Source organism: Sciurus carolinensis, unplaced genomic scaffold (genome assembly GCF_902686445.1).
Source record: "Sciurus carolinensis unplaced genomic scaffold, mSciCar1.2, whole genome shotgun sequence".
Classification (NCBI taxonomy): domain Eukaryota; kingdom Metazoa; phylum Chordata; class Mammalia; order Rodentia; family Sciuridae; genus Sciurus; species Sciurus carolinensis.
The window spans coordinates 1,608,875-1,625,946 of record NW_025920137.1 but is presented as its reverse complement, the minus strand read 5'-3'; the positions used below and the strand labels follow the sequence as shown (position 1 = coordinate 1,625,946).

Below are 17,072 nucleotides of genomic sequence, written 5' to 3'. Positions count from 1 at the left end.
CACTTTGATAACAATTGCTAATAAGTCAAAGAGAAATGTGCTTATGCTCTTTGAAAAATTCACTGTATCTGTTAAAATGCATTGGAAGATATAATAAAGCACAGTTATCTGTTCCCTTAGAGATTTTATATATTGTCATAATATCAAAGAGATGTAAGTATCAAAAAATTCTTATGGAATATACTAAATAAATGTAGAAGAAAAAAATCAAAGAACAAGATACAAAAATTCTTCTGAAGGAAGCACAAGGCCTGAAGAATTTTCTCTGTAGAGAATAAGACACATTGCCCTCTAGCCAGAGCAATTAGTTGAAAGACATTAAAGGGATATTAATAGAAAAAGAAAAACTCACACAATCACTATTTGCCAATGACATGATTGTATAATTAGAGGATCCAAAAAATTCCACCAGAAAATTCTGGAACTAATAAATGAATTCCACAAAGTAGCAGGGTATGAAATCAACAGTCATAAATCTAATGCATTTCTATTCATAAGTGATGAATCCTCTGAAAGAGAAATTAGGAAAAACTACCTCATTCACAGTATTGTCAAAAAAATAAATAAATAAAACAATTGGGAATCAATCTAACAAAAGAGGTGAAAGACCTCTGCAATGAAAATTACTGAACACTGAATAAAGAAATTAACCAAAACCTTAGAAGATGGAAAGATCTCCCATGTTCTTGGATAGGCAGAATTAATATTGTCAAAATGGTCATACTACCAAAAGTGCTATACAGATTCGATGTAATTCCAATTAAAATCCTAATGTCTCTTTCCATAGAAATAGAGAAAGCAATCATGAAATTGATTTGGAAAAATAAGAGACCCAGAATAGCCAAAGCAATACTTAGCAAAAAGAGTGAAGCAGGAGGCATCACAATACCAGACCTTAAATTGTACTACAGAGAAATTGCAACAAAAACAGCATGATATTGGCACCAAAATAGACAGATAGACCAATTGTACCCAACAGAAGACACAGAGACAAATCCACATGAATAAAGTTATCTCATACTAGACAAAGGTGCCAAAAACACAATGGAGAAAAGATAACCTCTTTAACAAATGGTGCTAGGAAAACTGGAAATCCAGATGTAGCAAAATAGAATTAGACCCTTATCTCTCACCCTGCACAAAACTCAACTCAAAATGAATCAAGGACCTCAGAATTAGACCAGAGACCTTGTACCAAATAGAAGAAAAATAGGCCCAAATCTTCATTATGTCGGCTTAGGACTTGACTTCCTTAATAAACTCCCGAAGTCCAAGAAATAAAAATAAAAATCAACAAATGGGATGGATTCAAACTAAAAAACTTTTTCTCAGCAAAGGAAACAATCAATAATGTGAAGAGAGAGTCTATAGAGTGGGAGAAAATCTTTACTACATGCACTTCAGATATAGCACTAATCTCCAGAATTTATAAAGCACTCAAAAAACTTAACACTAAACATACAAATAGTTCAATCAATAAATGGACTAAAGAACTGAGCAGACACTTCACATAAGAAGATATACAATTAATCAACAAATATATGAAAAAAATATTCAACATCTCTGGTAATTAGAGAAATGCAAATCAAAACTACCCTAAGATTTTATCTCACTCCAATTAGAATGGTTATTACCAAGAATACAAGCAACAATAGGTGTTGGCAAGGATATGGGGAAAAAGGTACACTCATACCTTGCTGGTGGGATCCAAATTAGTGCAACCACTCTGGAAAACAGTATGGCACTTTCTTACAAAACTTGGAATGGACCCACTATTTGACCCAAATATCCCACTCCTTGGCTTATACTCAAAGGACTTAAAGTTAGCAAATTACAGTAAAGCAGCTACATCAATGTTTATAGCAGCTCAATTTACAATAGCTAGATTGTGGAACCAACCTAGATGCCCTTCAGTAAATGAATGGATAAAGAAACTGTGGTAAATATACACAATGGAATATTACTCAGCCATAAAAAAGAATAAAATTATGGCACATGCAGGTAAATGGAAGGAACTGGAGAATGTCATGCTAAGTGAGGTAAGCTGATCCCAAAAAACCAAAGGGTCAATGTTCTTTCTGATAAATGGATGCCGATACATAATGGGGTTTGAGAGTAAGGAATAATGGAGGAACTTTGGATTGTGTAGAGGAAAATGAGGGGAGGGGAGGGTGCAGGGGGAAGGAAAGATGGTGGAATGAGACAAACATCACTACCCTATGTACATGTATGATAACACAAATGGTGTGACTCTACATCGTGTACAAGCAGAGGAATGAAAAGTTGTACTGCATTTGTGCACATTGGGGAAAAAAACACTGCACTTTGTGATTTAGATAGTTCTCTTTCATGACAAAGGTTAGTCGGAAAATAATGTTATTCTTGAGCAGTACAATAATTGTCTACTTAAATGTAAATAAATAAATAAATAAATAAAATTTTAAAATAAATTCAATTTTCTTGTAGGACAGAAACATACATGCAATTATAGTATGTTAAAAATATACTTTTATATGCTAAGAATGGAATAGTGTTCTTTGAAAGTAGACTGCATGTTCCTCATATATATTTTTTCTTTTCAGATGTTCTGTATAACTTCTGATTTTTTTTCTCCAGCAGTCACTGAGGTTGTCAATAATTTATCTATTTTAAGATTCAATGAGTCCTTCTCAGTCCTCAAGTACTCAGCCTATTTATTAGTATCATTTGTCAAATTGATTTTTAACAATACCCTGTAGGGACTACTTTCTGTTTTTCTCCTCTTGGCTCACTTTACTTTCTTCATAGAGACTTTTGCTGGCTTTGCTTTATTTTCATCCACCATAGTTGGTTAGATTTAGGTAAAGCCAAGGTCTAACTGCATCATGCTCTTGGACCCAACCCCTATCACACTGAGGTTAGAGGACAATAATGAAATTACAAACTTTTGCAGTTCAAGCATCAAGTTTCCTTCATCAGAATTTGCCTTCTAATCTTGCCAACACTTAATACACTGCAGTGGCATGGAATAGGCAATGTGAGATTTGAACAGTTAATGTATTTTAACTTTCTTTTTAAAATCTTGTCATATAAGTATGGCAATCATCAAAATTTTGATTTATTAATAGATTACCCAGATGACATACAGAACAATTGTACACATTATAGACATATTTTCCCCCAGTCAATAGGAATATGAAAAAGCAAATAAGTTAGATTACAGAATTTATTGGAAATAAATGAATTGCATTTATTGGAAAATCATCTTCTTTCTTTTTCTCCATCCCCTTTTAAGTTATTTGGTAACAATATGAAAAATAGCATAATTAAAGGAGCTAATTTATCAATCTTTCTTAAAAAAATCTATCAACATTGTTTAAAAATTATGTCTTTGATAGTTTTGGGAAAGATGATAACAGTATATTAAATATCAGAGAATATGAAATTTAAAGTTAAAAAATATATCTCAACTGGCTCTAAATCATATCTACCTATTATATTATAAGGACAAAAAGAAGGACTGCAAATCCACCATCTGCCAGGTAAATTCCTAAATTATTTCTTCAGAACTACGTTTTGCCTTCTAAATCCAACATACCTGGCATTGCCAATCATAAAGGAAAATGCATGCACATTCTCTGTTTCCTTATCATTTTACCCATTTCCCTCTTCTGTTCTAGCATTCCATGGTTACACCTAACTCCAATATCAATTCTTAGGATATCTTTCTTCATTTAAATTTAACTTCTACCATTTCCTATCTACTCTCTAGCTTGAAGTTTTTCACTCTCCTAAGAAGACAGCTTCCCCTGCATCCTGTGGAAGACAAATGTGCTCCTTCTATTGTATGCCAGTGAGTCTCTCTTCTCTAGTGCTTCCTTTTACATTCATATTTTGTGTTAGACAATCCTATGGGCCACACAGGAGACTTGAATTTATTCTTTCATTGATTTCTACTATCCAGCTAACTTATTTTTATCCCCAACTCACTACTCTTTATTATACTTAGACACACATGAAAATATATTATTAAATTTCTCTAGTTTATACATTTCAGATACACAAGATATTAGCTAGTATTTCACATATTGCAATGCTTATTAATAATATTTTCTTTGTATGCTTGTATTTAGAGATTATAAAAGAAAAAAATGGATTTTTAAAGAACAAAACAGATGATGCATTTGAAATAACAATTCCTGTTCACTTTGGCTTAATTTTTCCTTGACCATGCAGTTGAGTGTGTAGATGGGTAAAACGAGTGCTATTATAATTATGTGTTTTAACATGGTATTACTATTTTCATATTATTTTGATAGATGTTAAGACTGGGTCGGCATTTGAGAGTATACAATTTTAAGCTACCAATTCTCCCTAAGCACAACTCAGCATACTAAAAAGAACCATGTAATTAAAATCAGCATATTACAGAGATACAGCCACATCAATGTTCATAGCTGCTCAGTTCTCAATAGCCAGATTGTGGAACCAACCTAGATGTCCTTCAATTGATGAATGGATAAAGAAACTGTGGTATATATATATCAATGGAATATTACTCAGCCATAAAGAATGATAAAATTATGGCATTTGCAGGCAAATGGATGAAACTGGAGAATATCATGCTAAGTGAGATAAGCCAATCTCAAAAAACCAAAGGACGAATGATATCGCTAATAAGTGGATGATGACACATAATGGGGGGGGTTAGTGTTAGGGTTAGAGTTAGGGTTAGGGAGGGGGGCAAGAATGGAGGAAGGAAGGACTGTATAGAGGGAAAAGAGGGGTGGGAGAGGTGGGGGGGAAGGAAAAAAAATAACAGAAGGAATCAAAACACATTACCCTATGTAAATTTATGATTACACAAATGGTATGCCTTTATGCCATGTACAGATAAACAACATGTATCCCATTTGTTTACAATAAAAAAAAATCAAAAAAAATATGTTCTGGTGAAAAACTATTAGATGTCTTGATAATTTAGAAAGATTTTCTTCCCTTCTCAAAATCATTGTTTATATTGTTCCTATCTCTTTTAATTGTGAGTTATCAAGGATTAAAGGAATATTGGTAAGGTAACATTGTTTATTTTTGTTTTCACGGGTTTAAATATTAACATACTGGGTTAAAAATGGAATATTGATACTTAAAGTCATCTGTACATTTCAGAAGATAAAAGTATTTCTATATAGTTTATCCATGCACTATCATTTTATTGCACTGCTTAAAAAAAGTGCATGTTGAAATGGGAAAGTATTTGGAATGAGGAGAGTAACACATAAACCCTATTTTCTTAGCTTCAAATACTAACTTTTTAAAATGAACTCTCCAATATATTTTGCTTCATATTATCTTATGAGGCATTTGAAAACTGAAGAGTTCAATTAAACAAAATGAACTCAAAAAATTAGGTGATGAGCTACTAAAGTCAGTCTTAAGTCTGAAGTTACAATATACTTGTAAATTCAACATAGGTCACAGTTTATTAAAAAAGTTACCTTAAGGAATTCAATTCAAGTAAGTCAATTCAACAACCATTACAATGTAGCAATTGAATGTTTTTTTCTATTTAAAATCAATTTATGGTATTCCATGTTTGTTGGTTAATTTACCTTCTCTACTGGTTTATGTTAGTTCTGGTATATCTTCCATATTGATTATTTTAATTTGCTTTGCCAGAAAAATCTCAGCAAAGTTGCTGAACACACTGAGGAAGTAAACTACTACCAAGAAAATAATCTTTGATTTTTTTCACCTTTTCCATATTTTTAAAAAATTTCCAGATTGAGTTTAATGATTGTATTATTGTTGAAATCTTATGTATTTATTATTAAAGTATGCATCTAACACCATGGAAAGTGACATTACAAATTAAAAATAATTACATTAGGCAGTATTTGCTTAAATTTTACTTTTTTAAACAGTCTTATAGTTTATCAGTTGATATGTTTATATATAAGAAATGACATTTTATATAATAAATCATCTGATAATAGTAATAATATAAACCATGACTTTAATCAAATGACATTTAAGTAATGACAAAATTATAAATTATTTTAATGAAAAGTTTTTGTATATATTAAAACTTTCTAAATAAATTGAATGTTAAACTTTGTCTAAATTAAAAGGATCTATACTGCCATCTTCTGCCACGTTTTCAGGTAAATATCCCAAAATAAAATAACAAAAGATTTTAGTAACTGTATTAACTTGTTTCAAACTATTTCTTGTTGATTTATTCCATGTATTTCTTATTGATGAACAAAATCTAGTTTGATGTCTGTCTAGTAATGACAAGTTCATAAACATGTTCTAGTCTTACAGTGTCTTTTCCAAATGTCTACAAACCAAACCATAATTCTTTTACTAAATGAAGAATCACAAAATGGATAAACAGATTCTATTCCATACCATACTCTGCTACTGAATATTTCCAGTCCTTTATCTTCTAGAAAATAAACTCGGTGGACTTTTGCTGTTAATTCCTATGCAGTTATTTAGGAGAAAAGAATTTAGTTACATTGTCCTGAACAGAAAAATCAAATTCAAGGATTTGTGTTAATGGTCAGGATGCAAACATATTTATAAAAGAATACAAACTCCATAAATACCTTTCAGAGACATTAAACTGAAATTAAAGGAAAACAATTCTACTGGTTTAAACTGTGCTGGCAGAATACACAGTTCATCCCCTGCTCACCTGTTATTACCCAGCATAGAAATCCCCTCAACAGTAACTCCACCTCACCACACCTGGCTACAGAGTAAACTGTTTAAACATAGTGACAGTCTTGAGAACACTTTTTCTACAATGGGAAAATACCAATTGAAAAAAGTATTTTAAAACTATAATATAGACTCTGTTTTGATATTTGCTCATCTCCATTTTTGACAATATCCTAAAATGATAGGAACCTGACTAACTCATCTTGTGCAATATTGATAATTTTATTTTATCCATACTTAAAAATACATTGAACTTTAAGGTTTGCCTTAAAGACTTGGAAAAGTCTTACTTGTTAAATGTACAAATTATGAGATATTAACATTATAGAGACCAGAATAAAAATTTTGTTGAGATAAATTTTAAAATGGGATAAGCACATATCATTCCTAACTAGCAGATTAGCCAGTGGTTTTAACATTTTCTAAGTGGTTGATTCTTATATTTATCATAATATATGGAAAGAAAATAGGAGAACTTTTTTTTCTGATAATACTATCATCTTTATTTATGATGATTTCTAATTTAGCATTAACGATTAGCTTAGATGGAGTGATTCTCACATACCTTTTTATATCAGAGAACAAGTTTCTTCATGCATGTGTTCCTCCATTTTTTGTATCTCCTATATTTTAGAAAAACTGATAGTTTTAGTATCTAAAATTGTCATCAAATAAATGTTCTCCCACTTTTGACTAAAATTCCATTTTTGACAAAATTATTGATAAAGATTATCAAATGGATCTTGCTTCATTTTTATATTATTGATGATTTTATATATTTAATAATCCAAATAAAAAATTTTAAAAATATAAATAAAGGTCAAACACAAATTCAGGAACTATATAAATTAGGTATAATGGCAATATATCTCTGAATTTTAAAATGAAAATAATTTAGATACAATTATTTTGCCATCATGAATATTTATTAACCTTTCAATATGGTTGTCTATTCAGTAAAATCACACAACTGTTTTTTTAAGGATTAAATAAATTAATAGATGATAGATATTAATAAAAGGTTAATCAAGGAAGGGGAACAAATTCAGAAATCTAAAAAAAAAAAAAAAATAGAGAAAAGGAAAGAGAAGAAAATCAAAACAATCTAAGAAAAGATCTCCAAAAAGAGTTTAAGGACAACACTCTAGGTGTTAATAGACACGTTTGGGTAAATTTACAAAGGCTCTGGAAAACCAGTAAGAGAAGGTCAGCATAGGGCACTATTTGGAAAGAAGCTGGAGTTAGTTGCACAGAACCCAGAGCTGTGATCCTGGCTCATTGGCCTGGAGATTCTCAGCTCTGGACTCCACTCTAAGGAGGAAGCAAAATGGGTGTCCACTGAAAGGTTGAGTCACTGAAAATGAAGGCCCAAGATTCATACTATTGCAAATACTCAGTTGATGTCAAGTTCCTGTTACTAAAAATAGCCCCACTGCATAAGAAATAGTACCAAGGGGGTGGGGGGAGAATTTGAGTCCATCTTACCTTTTAACTGAGAAAAAAACAAAACAAAACAAAAACAAATTTTTTAGCTGTTAAACTCAGCTTTCTTTCTGGAATGTTCACAAGACCTACATTCAAACTTCTAATATTGTACTGTAGTCTTTTTTCTTTATGTGTTACTACTTACTCTCATAACAAACTATCTAAAGGGGTTTGTGGAATAAAATACCTTTATATGATTTGAGATATGAAAAAGAATAATGATAAATTACCAGTTTTAGGCCACAGATGGATCTAAATTTTACATACAGGATAGTATAATTTCTTGATCCATTTATAGCACCCCTGTGTCAAAAGATAATCTTCCTACTGTCAGAAATTCTATTTACTTGATGTGGTTTGTTTCTTTTTACTTTTGTATTCCCCAGTACTAGCACAAGCCAACATTTGGAAATTGCTTTGCTAAATGAATGAATAAATTCTCTTAGCTTATAAAACTTAACTTTGGCTAATTCCATTTTGTTTTCTTGATATTGAAATTCTATTATCATTATTATTATTAGAATATGCAACCACCTTCTAGTATCTCAACCACTGAACCCTAATTTTATCTGTTTGGAAACATTTTCTTTAATTTTTAGATGCTCTCAGCCATATGATCATATAGTAACTTTTACATAAATAATTTTATATTTATATATAACTTTTATTTAAATATATATTGCATTTTCATTTAGAAACTAATTTAGCTCAGCTTCCCAGGGGTGGTGGGGCATAGCCTGTGGCAAGAGAACATTTAGGCTAAGACTACTTTAGATAAATACTACTATTTCCAAGAAAGCAGAAAAGATGAAAACATAAGACTTTTTTTTAAATATCAAAAATAAAGAACATGAAGGGATGCTGTATTTTATCAAATGCTTTTTCTGCATCTATTGAAATAATCATGTGATTCTTAACTTTAAGTCTGTTGATATGGTGAATGACATTTATTGATTTCCGAATGTTGAACCAACCACTCTGGAAAGCAGTGTGGAGATTCCTCAGAAAGCTTGGAATGGAAACACCATTTGACCCAGCTATCCCACTCCTTGGCCTATACCCAAAGGACTTAAAATCAGCATACTACAGAGATACAGCCACATCAATGTTCATTGCTGCTCAATTCACCATAGCCAGATTGTGGAACCAACCTAGATGTCCTTCAGTTGATGAATGGATAAAGAAACTGTGGCATATTTATACAATGGAATATTACTCCGCAATGAAGAATGATAAAATTATGGCATTTGTAGGCAAATGGTCGAAATTGGAGAATATCATGCTAAGTGAAATAAGCCAATCTCAAAAAACTAAAGGACGAATGATCTCGCTGATAAGCGGATGAGGACATATAATGGGGGGTGGGAGGGGCTAGCATTAGGTTTAGGGTTAGGTTTAGAGTTAGGCTAAGGAGAGCAGTAAGAATGAAGGAAAGAAGGACTGTGTAGAGGGAAAAGAGGGGTGGGAGGGGTGGGGAGGGGTGGGAGGGGTGGGGGGGGGAGGGGAAAAATATAATAAACATCATTACCCTATGTAAACGTAAAAAAAAATAAATAAATAAAAAAAAAAAAATTATCTGATATAAGAATAGGAAAAAATGGAGGAAGCAAGTAGAAACCAAATAACAAGAGGTCAAATACAATCTCTTCATGCCAAAGTTTATATTAAATGTAAATGGGATAAATATGCCAATTAAATGACTGATATTGTATTTTAAATGTATTTTAAAAGCCTAACTATATTCTGTTTACCTATATGCTAGATGTTGCTTATTTAAATCATAAATAAAGATAGATCCCATGCGAAAAAAAAAAAAAAAAAGAAAAGGTCAAAATGAACACCTTTTTGCAATAAGAGTAGCTCAGTGCTCTTCCTCAGTGAATGTCATCAGAGGAGCTGAAGCTACTAGCATAAGTAAACATTCAGGTAAGATCGCATGGGTTGTGTGGGGAGCAGAGAGAGAATTTATCTGCTGGCTCTCTTTTATTGTGCTTAGAATTTAAGCCCCTTACTGATTCTTGAGGCTCCTGCCATGGAAGCTCAGTAGCATCAGTGGTCTCTGCAAGCAGACAAGTTAAAATAAAAACATGGCATATTTATTCTTCATGATATCACTTATTTTCTTACAAGATGAAAATAACTAATTAGCTACCACATTGTTGCTAAATCCAAAATAAACATAGCAAAAATAAAGAAAGAAAGAAAAATTTTAAACTATCATATATTGCTTTTCCCTAATATTTACCCACAGTGTTTTGAAGCTAAAAGCTATGACTCCCTCTTATGGAAAGCATAGAGCCTTTGGAGTTCAATAGCCAGGTTTGAAGGAAGGAGGTCAACAGAGGCTCACTCTTCCTGATATTTACTTCCTCCTGTCCATTTAAACTTATGGAAATGTTTGAAAACTATGGCCTTGACTCTAACTCTTCCAAAAGTGTATTTTGCCATTAAGGTAAAGATGACCTCCAAGAGAATGCACAACAGAATATGTAGCCAATAATAACATGTCTATGTTGGTTTACTGGTTGCAAGCATACCATAATCTTCAAAGATTTTTATAGTTGGAGAAACTGGTTGTGGACATGTTGAATTTCTCTGTACATCTTTGCATTTTTTTCCTCTAAATCTAAATGGTTCTAAAAATAAAATGTAATTAGAATTTTTGAAAAATATTATTTAGTAAATTAAAATGTGGGCAAAGCCTGAAAAATCATAAATCTGCCAAATAGGATTGTCAGTCATTCTAATTCTGTGCACTCTGTGCAGGTCTTAATATGTGTTTAAGTATAGTGATGATATCTGTCTTCTTTTTTTTTTAACATGACTTTATTTATAAAATTCGGCACATTGCTTACTACTGTTTGTGTCCATTTAAATAGTCCTTAGTTACAGCTCTCAATTTCCAAAATAAAGATTTTTGAAAATGTACTATCACTATGTATTTTATTAAATTGATATCCTATGGGCACCATTAGTCAATCACTCAAACACTGTGGAAAAGGGGTTAATATGAAACAAAAGTCTTACAGACTACAGTTTATCAACACTATCTTCATTCCATTGTTTTTTTTTTTATGTAGTAACCTTTATTCGTGAAATGATTTCATTTACAAAACTATTATTCTTTGCTATCACCTCAGCTTTCAGTTGTTTTAATTTTATTGTAATGTTTTCTTCCGACATTTCAGTAAAAGGCACTTGCTTCACCTTGGATAGAAACTCCAGAATAATTTTTTCACCTTGCTCTCTTTCCAGACAGCACTTCTTTGCTGCTGGTTCTGTTTCATCATGTCCTTGTGAGGCTCCAATACTCTGAAACTCCTCGAGTTCCAGGGCTTTTTGTTTGGCACACTCTATTACATGCCTAGGGAAATTAGCAAGCTCTGCAACGTCAATTCCAAAACTCTGATCACTGACACCTTTTTTCACCTGATAAAGCATAGTTAAGTTCTCTTCAGTGGTTAGTGCTGTGACATGTAGGTAATTAACAGTTGGTATCTGATTGGCCAAGGCAGTAAGTTCATGAAAATGGGTTGCAAACATGCAGAAAGCACCAATCTTTGTTGCAATGTAATAGGATATAGCCCATGCTAGTCCAAATCCATCATAGGTAGAGGTTCCTCTTCCCAATTCATCTATGATTATTAAAAAATCTTTGGTTGCAGACGAGGATAGAAGCAGTTTCCAGCATTTCAGCCATGAATGTGGAGACTCCTTTTAACTGACTGTCACCAGCCCCGACCTGAGCCAAGATGCAGTCCACAATGTATACTTCTGCTGATTCACATGGTACAAAACATCCAGTTTGGGCCATGAGTACTATTACCACAGTTTGGCGAATATATATTGATTTACCTCCTATATTGGGACCAGTAATGATGTGGTACATCTGTTTATCTTTTTCAAAGTGTACATCATTAGGAATAGATGCAACTTCATCTTGAATTTCAACACAAGCATGTCTGGATGCTTTTAATATAATTCTTCCTTGTCCTTTCTCCAAAATGACGGGTCGTACATATGGAACAGGTGGTCCATTTGACACATGAGCAAAGCTGACAACAGCATCTAGCTGAGCTAACACATCATTTAGTGTCTGCATTGGCTCTACATAGCCTGAAGAAATATTGACAAATTCTTTAACAATGGCATCTTGGGCCTCTTCGTATTCAGCTTTATTTTTAGTGTATTCTTCATTTAAAGCAGACAACTTATTGTTAGAAAATTTAACACTATTCTTCTGGATATCTACTGTACTAAAGTTTTTATTGTTTCGAAGAACCTTTTCTTCCTTACAGGTTACATGAAAGTAATAGCCAAACTGTGCACTGAAATCCAATTTAATCTGTTTGCCAGGGTCCAAACCAAGATCTCGGGCTGCACTTATTAGTGTGGACTAAGTCATCCATTACTTCTCTTAATTCACTCAGATCAGGATCAAATGAAAGTTTTACAAGGAATTCGTGGTTTTCCACCTGATCCATATCTAAAGTTGTTTCTATCATCTCCTGAAACTTTGAGAAATCAGAACGAAGATGAATAAGAGGAGTCACAAAAGCTGCCAACATCAATACCTGGTGTTTTCCTAGCATGTGCAAGGCCTAGGTTTAATCTCCAGAGTGGGGTAGGAAAGGGAAATGATGAATAAAGGTCTGTATCTTTTCAAATAGCTATTTCTGGATGCGAGGGTGATCTGGCTGCAACATCTACCACCTTGCTGATAGTCAGTTTGGTTAATCTGGTTGGCTTAGGCAGGTGTTTTCTTTCTCATTGTTTCACGTATATCTGAAGCAAAGCTGTGTGTGCCAGTGGAAGACGATGACCTTCCCTTCATATTTTTCCAGAGCCTGTATAACATTAGGGAGTTGGTTTATGCCCTGATAGAGTCAGTAACAATCTTGAAGGTTTGCTGCTTGTCTTTGAAATGTCTTGACAAATGGATTAAGATCTGGGAATTGACGAAGTAAATCTTCTTGTAAACTCTGCCTCAATTCTGCATCTTCTACAAAAGCTTCCACTGACTTTAATCTTTCTTCTATTCTGTTCTTATCCATGAGAGGCTGCTTAACACACTGGTTAACCAGTCTTTGTCCTTGAGGGGTTTTGCACTTATTCAGTAATGCAGCCAGAGAATGAGAGCCAGTAGTGTCTTCAACTGAACCCTGGAAAAGGTTGAGAGCTCTAACTGCTGCAATATCTAGTTTCATGTACTGGCTGAAGTCAAAAGTGGTCAATTAAAACTGCCCAAAATTTGAATCATCTGATAAGAGTTCTAAAAACTTAATTACTGCAGACAGTGATGAAACTGCAACCTGATTCTCCATTTCCGGCAAGACAGCACTATTCATCTGTTCTCCCTTTTTGCTTTTCAACTACCGATTTAGATCCTGATAAATGTCTTTTGTGGAAAAGTCAGCTCTTTTTCTTTCTGTGATCAGAATTCCTCCTCTCTGAATAACCTGCCTCAGTTTCCCCATATCTCCAGCATTCTCTCCTCCTGGTAACACACATGGTCCAATCTGAATTAGGAGAGCCTCCAGATTGGAAAACTGATCGTTATCAGGGAATTCACACAGTCCTAGCTTCCTCTGTATGTTATCAACATACCCAACTCCAACCTGCCGTGGACCATCAACTGTGGACATTTTAACAACCACAACTCCAATGGGAGCTTACATATCATTGTTACCAAACAGAATGTCTTCAAACTGAGAAAGATTGCCAGGAGAAGCCTTAAATGCCAAATACCAATCATTCTCCTTGGATGCCTTATTTCCAGCTCTGTTTTTATAAACTTCAACTCTATATTGACGAACCAGAAGAAGATCTTTTACGAAAGATTCAAAATTCATTTTACTAAGCACAACACTCTGCAGAGTCTTTGCTCTGGTCCCAAGTACTTGATCACCCCCTGGGTCTTGAACACCTCGCGGGCAGCCAGCAGCGCGTCCTCGCTGTGAACAGTGTAAAGTCGCCCTGGTCGAAGAGGCGCACGGTGGTGGTTGGCTTCTCTGGCATGCTCTGGAAGAAGCGCGCGAAACCGACCTCAACTGCGCTTTCCAGCTGCAGCGCCTCCTTCGGTTGCACCGCCATTTCGATGATATCTATCTTCTATCTGTTCATCTACCAATCTGCCTGCCTGCCTGCCTATCTATCTCAGGTAGATATAAGTCCAGAAAGAACAAATGAGATAATACTGTTATAAAATCACAAATTCATATTCATTTTGAAGAAAAAAATAAATTTAATTTTCATGAATTTTTGGTCATAACAACCTCAATATTCTTATAATTTAAGCATCAAAGTTCATTTTCAACTAAAACTTATATCAGCTATAGTTTAGCAGTAGTGGTGTACCATGCATCTTTATTTCAATTTATAGAATGTAGTTTCCCATGCCCTCTAAGAAATACATGAACTTTCCAAAAGAGTGAAACAAATTATTAGACAAACCATGTAAAGTTTCTTAAAGTTTCTAATCAGATGTATTTTACATAACATCAACTTATATTCCATAAAGAAACTGTGGTATATATACACAATGGAATATTATTCAACCATAAAGAAGAATAATATTATGGCATTTGCAGATAAATTGATGGAATTGGAGAATATTATGCTAAGTGAAATAAGCCAATCCCCAAAAAACAAAGGCCAAATGTTTTCCCCGATAAGTGGATGTTGATATATAATGGGGGGGGCAGAGGTCAGGAGTGAGAGAAGCATGAAGGACCTTTAGATTTTGTAGAAGGAAATGAGAGGGAGGGGCGTATGAAAAATGGTGTAATGAGGGAGACATTATGACTCTACTTACATGTATGATTACACGAATGGTATGAATCTATACCATGCATGACCACAGAAATGAAATGATGTACCCCATTAGTGTACAATGAATCAAAATGCAGTCTGTAAAAATAAAAATAAATAAATAATTTAAAAAATTTTTTAATGTAAATCAATGTTAAGGGGAAGTGCACTTTCAAATAAGATAGAGTAATGAAAATAGATGGCATGAATTATGAAAGCAATTTGTACAGTGAGGTGTAACAACATAAATACATAAGAACATCATAGGTAAGAATTCATAAGAAAAGTGTGTAGGCAAAGACTAATGATGCACCCCCATCTGTGTGTTCTTTTCCATTTCACAGGTGTGACAGGTGTGTTAGTCAACTTTTCATCCCTGTGATGAAATTACTAACAAGGACAACTTACAAGAGAAAAGATTCATCTTGGTTGCTAGTTCAGGTTCACTGTCAGCTGGAAAGGTGACGTGGAGAAGATCTGTCAGCTCTTGGCAACCAGGAAGCAGAAAGAAGGAGAAGAGGTCAGAGAGATGATCAATCCTTCCAGGGCACATACTCAGTGGCATTCCTCCTTTAACCAGGTCCCACATCCCAGTAGTTCATTCAGAATCCATGAGATCCAATCACTTCCCCAAAACCCTACCACTGAACTTGAAACTTTGGGGGACATTGAAGATCCAAGTCATAATGATAGCTTTGCCCTATCAACAGCTTTGACCAGAAGAATCTGGACAAATATGTTAAAATGTTGCACATGCTAGGCCTAGTCCTTTATGTGTGCTGATACTACTCTTTATGCTGATATGCAAATATCATTCATACAGATGGAAACAAACTGCTTGGAAGTATCAAAGTCTCAAGGTGGAAGAGTCCAGAATCTTCATGTTACTACTTAGTGAAGAATTAATAAGAAATTCAACCAACATGCACTATTAGAGTGTGATATTACTTCATCTCTGAGATGTCCAGATTTCTTTTTTTCAGCAGGTCCAACTATTGCACTGACAGATTCAGAAATTAGTACTTTGAACTTAAGTTTCATTAAAATGAATGTATGGCATTGGCATAAAGATGAGATAATGAAGTCTAGATGGTTCAATGTCCTTTTGAGGAGGGCTCAAACATTGAATAAATATTTTCAACAAAATTGTAGTAAATTATAAGACAGATCACATGCTGTCCAAATTCAGAGCTCCTGAAAAAGTGTTTGAACAATGGAATATTTCTGTTTGTTAGTTATTACTGATGGTGTTAAAGTATTACAAGAAAAATATGATGTCAGAAAAGAATTTTTATTGCAAAAAAGAAAGAATATAAATGTCCTGGGGTTCAGGGTTGAAAATGATAATTGATTAGGTACTAAAGACAAAAATACAAGATTCATAAGTAACTCTTGTTATCTGCTACTCAGGTATATTTAGAAGCAAGCACCTTTGCTTATGGGGTATGTTTGAAGCTGCTACTGATTTAAACGACTGTCAATGCTCTTTGAGAGTTGTGTCTTTCTTTTTTCTTTTGTTTCAGACAAAGCCCTTAAAAGAAATTTGCAAGGAACTAGCCAAATTCACTCATTCATTATGATGGACTCTTTTAAGTGACATAAACTTTGCACATTATAATACTAAATTCTCCACTCAGAGGCAGTTTCTTTTGCACTTTTTAATCACACAATATATATCCTCAAACTGAGCATGCTCAGGAATGTGCCTGTTTCTAAATACAGTGATGATTCTTTCCTATATCAATATATGTATGTTTCTGCAATCAAACCCCCTTGCTTTCTTTGTTGGGGAGACACTGCTTTGAGAATTATCACAAGAAATAAACACAAACAGAACCCACAATTGCATGTGGTTACACTTTTAATGATAATAGACCAATGGATCCTTTCAGTTGAATAACTCACTCAGGGAAAGGCTAAATTCATGGTGTAGCATTTTCACTCAGTTCCTAAGTTCCCAAGGAAAACTTCCTTCCTTCAGAGAGAGAATAGAGGAGAAGAAGGAAAAGAAGAAGGAAGGAAAAGAAAGAATGAGGAGGAGAGCAAGGAAAGAAGACAAAAGGTGAAAA

General features: G+C 33.7%; 1 pseudogene; it reads right to left on the bottom strand.

Annotated features, from left to right (window-relative positions):
* Positions 1-11,256: 11,256 nt before the first annotated feature.
* Positions 11,257-14,286, bottom strand: LOC124974218 (DNA mismatch repair protein Msh2-like; annotated as a pseudogene).
* Between the last annotated feature and the right edge of the window lie 2,786 nt (positions 14,287-17,072).